Genomic DNA, 8264 nt, shown 5'->3' with positions numbered 1-8264 from the left:
GTCGCGGTTTAATGCAAATTTTAGATTTTCAGTGAGATAAACGAAACGAAACGATCTAAACTTTAATCTAAAATTTTAGCTCGGTTTAAAAAAGATGTCGATTTAAAAAATGTTTTACCATATTACACGAAATTGACAAAAGAAGGGATAAGTCATTCACTATAATAATCATTAATAATAAGACTTATTTCATTTCTTTTTCCAAATTCACATATAGGTAACTTGTACAATTTCCCGCCAAATATAAATTTTTATTCTTTGTCAAGTTGTCCCACTGTTTCGGTCAGATCTCCGTTTATATGTCCGCATGAATACCCCGCTTCGGAAATCAGGCGCACATTGCGGCCCTGTCCCCATCTTTTTTGTAAACTGGTCATATCATGTTAGTCAGTAGTTAGGTATACTTGTAACGTTAAACTGTGTGTTTGGACTATAATGCGGAAGACATGAGTAGTGAAACCATTTCTACTTACTAGTTAGTCGGGTGCTTATAATATAATAATATCAAACTGTTATTATTTTATCTCAAAATTGCCAATCTGCATTCTATTCCAACGGTATATTTCTTTTAATTTTATTCATTTCCAGTTATTATATATAGGCCTATTTCGGTTCCATATTAAATGTTACAAATAAGCGAAAGAATTTGATTCCCGAAAATCCCATTTATTTACAAAGAATTAAAGAACTGTAAGTGTAAGTATCAAGGACTGGATTATAGGCTACCGGTACGTTTAGATTCTAAATTAGAAGCATTCGAAGGCCTATAGTCTGCTTGCTTTTTACTCTTGGAAAGTGGAACGATATACTGATTTTAATTAAGTAGGCCGTGCTTGGTGTAGGCCTAAATATATATTCCATTTACTACTAGCAATATTGTACCGTACGTGTTTGGCATATTTCCATTTGTAGCCGGAAAATGGGACGGTGTGCTGATTTTAATTCGGATTCATATTTTGTGGCAATACATGTAATGTTTTCTGGGGCTCAGATCTGATTTCTGCCAATTAAAAAGCTGCGTAAAATAACTGTATGGGCCCATTTAGCACATTTCCAAGATGGTGGCCATAAATGTGGCGAAACGTTTTCTAAAAACATTACAGACCTATGGGTCGCTCGGCCGAACGACGATCGCGCCATAGCCTGTTGTTACTAGTACTACTAATAGTACTATCCCTGTTCAAGAAACGCGCTCTCTGAAAAGAACCCCTTTCCGAAATTACTTCCGTTTACGTTGTTTAGTGGCGCGACGGGGGGCGTAAAATAAGATGTTTATTAGGGAGCTTTCGCATCGGTACGAAAACGAACACCAAAACGAACATATGTTCGTTTACGTTTTCGTTTTCGTATCCTCTTACACGCGGTTTCGCAATCCGACGTACGATAATAGGCTAATAGCTAGATGGCGTTAATTTCCACTTCATGAACTTCTCGGTCAAGACAAAGTTTTCAATCGATTTTTTGGCAGATGTACAACAAATCAAGCAGAATATTGCTGTTGAGCACATTCTACGAACTCCAAAAAATGAACAATATACACAAAGCCTCGAAAAATGGTGTAAAATTCAATATATGAGACAAGAAACATATTCGTTTGCATACCTACGTAATTCCAGCTCCATACGCGTAACGTTTTTCACTGGCCGAACACTCATTACGGATTGACGTCACAAGTACACACGAATCGATGACGTATTCGTTTTCGTGCCGATGCGGAAGGTCCCTATTGTCAGACCGATAAGACGCAGATGAGATTTTTGTGCAGCTTTCAAAGATATTCAGAAGGCACCGAACATTAAATATGCTTGATCGGTTGTAAGATCATAATGTATATCCCACTTTGGCATTATTGCAGCTTGTATGTTTTATATGTCGAAATAAATATTCAACACATTATGTTTAATGATAAACATGACGTGTAGGCTATATTATTTTTGTCCCCCGCCTTTCGAAGGAAGCAGGGGACTAATGGGTTCATCTGTTCGTCCGCCTGTCTGTCCGTCACACTTTTTGGGACACAATGTTCAAACAGAATGTTCAAACTTGATGTACACTATTAGGCCAATGCCTTGATGGAGTTCGAAGATGAGCAATTTTTGTTTAGGGTAAGCAGAGATATTTGATTTGTTCATGCTTTGGGACACGATAACTTTAGTTTTAATTAAGTGAGAGTGACGAAACTTGGTGGATAGTTTCATCACATCAGTGCCTTGACTTAGTTCGATAATGAACATTTTTTGTTGAGGGTAATCAGAGCGATAAGCAATTTGATTAGTCGAGACTTTGGAACACAATAACCCTCCTAATTGAGGTAGAATGTTCAAACTTGGTGTAGGCGTTCATTAGGCGGATACCTTGATGGAGTTCGATGATGAACATTGCCTGCTTACGGTAAGCAGAGATAAGAAATTTGATTGGTTGATGATTTTGGGCACATAACTTTGGTTATAATTAAGCGAGAGCGATGAAACTCCCGAGTATAGATTCATTATATATCATTACCTTGACTAAGTTCGATGATGAGAATTTTCTGCTTAGGCTGAGGAGCGATAAGCAATTTGATTGGTCAAGACTTTGTAACATAACAACTCTGCTTTTAATTGAGGTAGAATGTTTAAACTTGATGTAGATGTTCATTAGATGAATAGCTTGATTGAGTTCAATGATTAATATTTCCCGCTAAAGCTAAGCAGATCTAAGCAATTTCTTTGACTTTGATTCTATCTGGTAGAGAGTGATTAAACTTAGTGTATAGTTGATAATCAGTTTGATTGCTCGATACTTTTATAAAAGATAAATGTGAATTAATTAATATGTGTCATCTATAGCAGCAAAAGAAACGTCAGGTTGGTATGTTACTCTGAATAGACGCATTGCATAAAACTTGCCAAATGTTTTTATTGTATATTTGTGACCACATCTCCAACTTTACCTGAGCAATAAGGCTCCTTCCCAAATACAGAATTGAACCCAGGAAATGTTTACAAAAATGCAACCTGACTTCTGAGATGGTAATGTGTTCTCCATGATTTTCTTGTAACTCATGCTGCACGTGCTGTTCACCGGGACAAGCCCTATAAAATTCCCCCCGCCTCCGCCACATACCTGGTTCAATCATCACACTACAACGTCAGCAGCATGCCACGACAGCTCAGAAGAACCAGGCGTTCGGAAGACTCGACACTGGCCACACTGCATAAGCCGTTGCCAATCACTTCCAGGTCAAGGTTCGGACCATCTATAAAGGCTTCAGAAACGCTTTCGGGCTACCAACTCCACGGATGATCACCCCCGAACTGGTAGACCAATGGTTAACACAAGGCGACAAGACCGCCATGTTGTGCCACAGCACGTGCAGAATCCCTTCACATAGGCATCTGAGAGAGCACGCCAGACAGTGGGAACACACGGAAGCATAGGCGTAGGAGCTCAAAGTAATTCAGGGGGGCATGCAGTGGACAAGAAAAAGACGAGAAAATACTTTTCGGGCAGTGTGGATCTCATAGAAATAAGTTAGTTATATTTTTTCTCTAAACGTTAATAGAAAAAAAAGGTCGTGGAATTTTTCATTGCCCGACCTTTTTCATAGACCTTACCGTGGACCGATCCCCATTCCTCGCCATCGACGTGAACGTCTACAGGTTGCCCATCAACACCAGAACTGGCGACACAGGTAATGGAGAACTGTTCTGTCCACAGACGAGAGTCGGTATTGCGTATCAACTGCAGATGGCAGGACCAGAATATTGCGTCGACTTGCCAGCATTATTCTGACCAATGTGTCATTAAACGAGGCTCATGGGGAGGTTCAAGCATAATGGTTTGGGCTGGAATCGGCCTGAACCACAGAGTGGGTCCTGTGGTGTTCCAAAATCTTGGTCCAGGGAGAGGAGGCGGCATCACGCAGTACGCTACATCGATCAAGCTCTCAGACCCCAGGTCATACCACATTTCGCACGTCATCGAAACAACGCTTTCCAGCATGACAACGGCCGTGCCCACGCCGCCAGAGTTATTCGGGACTTTCTACAGCAGAACGGTGTCAACGTTATGCACTGGCCAGCCCTTAGTCCGGACTTAAACCCGATTGAACATCTTTGGGATGAAATTCAGAGACTTAATAACGTCGTACCGAGACCAAACACAGCCGATGGATTGCGCTGGGCGTTTCTGAGAGTGTGGTTCCGGGTGCCAATGGCGTTCATCAATCGTCTGGTCCACTCCATGTACTGACGCTGCGCTGCTGTTATTGACACTCGCGGTGGACACACCAGACACTGATGTATAGACTGTGTACAGACTCTAAACCTTCTCGTAATGTCTTGGAATTGTGATGAATTAATCACTAACGCGTCAACATACTGTTCACAAAATATTGCTTTGATCCATTTAGTAAGTCGTTCTCTAGAATGATTTGATTAAAGTGCCTCTCTGATTTTTAAATCGTACTGACGTTTTTATGTTTTTGGTTTTTTTTGTCTGTTTAGTATATTTATTCCGGGATTTCGGCGGCGGACATCAGCCTCACTGTTGGCTTGTTTAAACAGCTTTTGATAAATAAGCCTACTTTTTAAAGACCTTATTTCGGGAGTCAGTAATTTAAAGGTGTTGTGATGTAAACAAATAGGGCAGATGATGTTAATCACAAACAACCAGCTCACGGTATAGACTGTGTAAAAACTCTAAACCTTCTCGTAATGTCTTGGAATTGTGATGAATTAATCACTAACGCGTCAACATACTGTTCACAAAAAATTGCTTTGATCCATTTAGTAAGTCGTTCTCTAGAATGATTTGATGAAAGTGCCTCTCTGATTTTGAAATCGTACTGACGTTTCTTTTTTGCTGTTTAGGCCTAGTACATGTATATTTATTCCGGGATTTCGGCGGCGGACATCAGCCTCACTGTTGGTTTGTTTAAACAACTTTTGATAAATAAGCCTACTTTTTAAAGACCTTATTTTGGGAGTCAGTAATTTAAAGGTGTGATGTAAACAAATAGGGCAGATAATCACAAACAACCAGCTCACGGAGCTGATAATGATTAGCAGGTGTATATATTTTATCAGCTATTTTCGTCACATTTTTTCTTGGTCTACGACGTGTAAGCGAATGGGAGACAACTCTTACGTTGTTACCAGGCAATAGGACTCAGACTAGCAATTATTTGCCCATTGACTTCAATGTTAAATGACTGTAACATAACAGGCTGTAGCTTTTTGCTCAACATTCCGTTGGTTCCAATCTTTATAGGCACAATGGGGACAACATTTGGCAATCTCCTCATCATAATTTTGTAGGGGGTTGACCATTTAGATTTTTTGCTACACGGATTTGAAGTTGACAGGGGTGAAAATCTCACTTCCGACACAATGATTGCTCTGCAGAAAGACACTTTACACCCCCTATCCCTCCGCTGTAATATCATCAGTATTACCCAAAACTGCTATGAAATTGCAAATTTGATCCCTTTTCTCCAATTCTAGACCCAAAAGTCAACCCAAAAATGCAGGAAGAGGGGAGAAAAAAATTAAGGGAAAAATTGTCTATTTATAACTCGCACTACTAGTCTTAGTCCAATAATCGGCATAAACCCGCCTTTAATAATCTGAACGACAAAGAAAAATACGATAATTCATTATCACTTTATATCTAAAAAAAATAAAAACACTCATAAATATTGTGCGAGAAATTTTATCGAATTTCAAAGATTTCGAGTCTATACAAATGTAGTTATTTCCAGATTTAATGTCCTTGTTCACTTTTATAATCAATTGAATTTTTTATTGGTAAAACTTATCAAATCCACTTGAATTTTATCATTGCTATATTAGATGAAGACAGACTGTTGAGCAAGGCTCTCACATAGGGGGAGACAGGGTGGCCTATGCCATGGGACAGCGCTTCTTGGCGGGGTGGGGGGGACGGGGAAATTATCGAAGTGCATACCAGAAATCACCTTTGAATATTTATGGAGTAGCCTCATTGGAGGCTCAGATAGCAAACCACCGGCCTTCGCTTTCCCTAATCATGTGTAAACCAGTTCATGTGTCAGCAAATAGAGAGGGTAGAATTATGATTTTTCCGAGATATATTATAGGGTTTTTCGATCATATGGAGGGGTGATGAGAAAATAAACAAAAAGTTGACATATAAGTTGTTGAGTCGTCTGATCGGAGACCATGAGATGTTTCGAACACTTATACAGTCCAATTCTAATCGATGGTTTAATTTAAATGGCGTTTTCCGTGTCATGTTATCCCCCCCCCCCCCAACGGTATAATTTGAATAGACAGGACGAGTTTAAACTCTTTGCTCAAGTTGATTATGTTACCTTGGCTCCGGGAAGATGTTGAAACTCTAGCTTACAAATTACCACCCAAACAAGACGAATTGTATTCTATTTTAATTATTTCTGGCTTTTGCTTGGTGAGCTATACTTCTTAATACTGGTGTGGTTTAAATTAGAAGGGTTTTACTTTTTCAATAAAATTCCCTAAATTAATAAGTGATATGCAATTATGAATGTCTATTCAGTCCTGTTCCTCACGATAAATATGAAGATTCTGTCCGGGAAAATTACTAAAACACTCTATACCAGGATGGAATATCCACAGTCATAGGAATGTCTCATGTCGCTACAAACACATCATTATAATTTACGTTCCACATAGATATACGGGGATGTAGATCCTACACCGAGTTTGTCGGCTTACACCATTTTGAATCAGAGGCTTTGGTTCAGGTTTAACGCTAGGCCCATCGAACTTCAAGGGCGGTATACGGCGTGATCTTCTAGCCCTTTCTATATGTATAGGGCACAAAGGGTGCACGGGAACTTTTATGTTCGTGGGGAAGTTAAATAACATTGCCAGAATAACGCACTTTTGACCAATTTTAGTAAGATAAAATGTGCCCAACGCACACCCTTTCCCAAAACCACACAGGAAAATCTAGGGGAACTCTTGGTTAGTGAGACAACGCCTTACTCACTGAACCACCGTGTCTTCATTTCACTACTGACTTCAGATATATACAGTTTAATAAAACGACCTGCAAATGTGGTTTCAAAATATTACTTCTTTCAAAAGCTATCAGCAAATAAAGAAATTAGTGTCACGCTTATACTAATTATGCCATTAGAGTTTTAAATATAATATAACTTGGTTAATCGGGGCCATATTACATGTCATACACACCAGTCATAAACATAAAACACGAAGGAGTTGATAAACTGATTATTCAGATGCACTCGAGATTGTCTTCAATCGGAATGAGGAAAAAAATACACAACACATGTTTCGGCATTAACAGTTGACAGCACATGTCTCCATTGTGAATTGCATCGTTAAACACCGCTGTATTATCAGACAATTTCCCATTTTTAACGCCGTAACCTTTACACATTTTACATTATATTTTGATTTTTTTCACGTTGGAAAAAAAATATGCATTGTAAACTACATTATACATAAAACAAACTTAGTTATATAATAATTAAAACATTAGAGAGAAACTAAATATTTCAGTTCTAATGTTTTTGATCGAGTATTATACTGTTGATAATGTGTGTGAAATAGGTTTACTTAACGTCCTCTTCAATCTAGTTGATTTCGCAGTCGAACTCTTGATAGTGCGGAGTCGTCTGTTTCATCTCCTTGTAATTTTACTACTGTAAGAGGAGGTATGTAAGCATAGGCGTACGGGGTCAATAACATTGCCCAAAATTTTTCTTTGTGACCCCAATTTTCAGAATGAATCGATCATTAACTAAAACGAGTTTTCCAGAAAGCTATTCAAAACGTAAACCGCGAACGATTTCATTTTACAATTATGCAATTATATTTCTATGATATATGGCCTCATTACCCGATGGTTATGTCCGAAAAAAAGGAAATAGCCCCACCGAAAAACCCCGGCCCCTACATTATATGTAAGGTAGATGTAGCCTTGGAACACATCGAATAACAACATACCAGCAATAACATCCTGAACGTGTATAATGTTTATCACAGTTTACAGAAATATGTATATGAACATATATACTAGAATGACTTAGAAGCGATTTAAATGTACATGTATGCTTTTCGGATATAACAGACATCGGATGATTCTTTAAGTATTTAATATACCTGATATAAATATACAAATAACACCATACAATATTGCACTAGTGACCCTAATATAGATTTGTTGATCAATGTATAATTTCATTATGAAACATCAAATAATAGGATTATAGTGAATATTGTAATTAAAATTGA

This window comes from Patella vulgata, chromosome 3 (assembly GCF_932274485.2).
Source record: "Patella vulgata chromosome 3, xgPatVulg1.2, whole genome shotgun sequence".
NCBI lineage: Eukaryota > Metazoa > Mollusca > Gastropoda > Patellidae > Patella > Patella vulgata.
Note: the sequence above shows the minus strand (reverse complement) of the source record.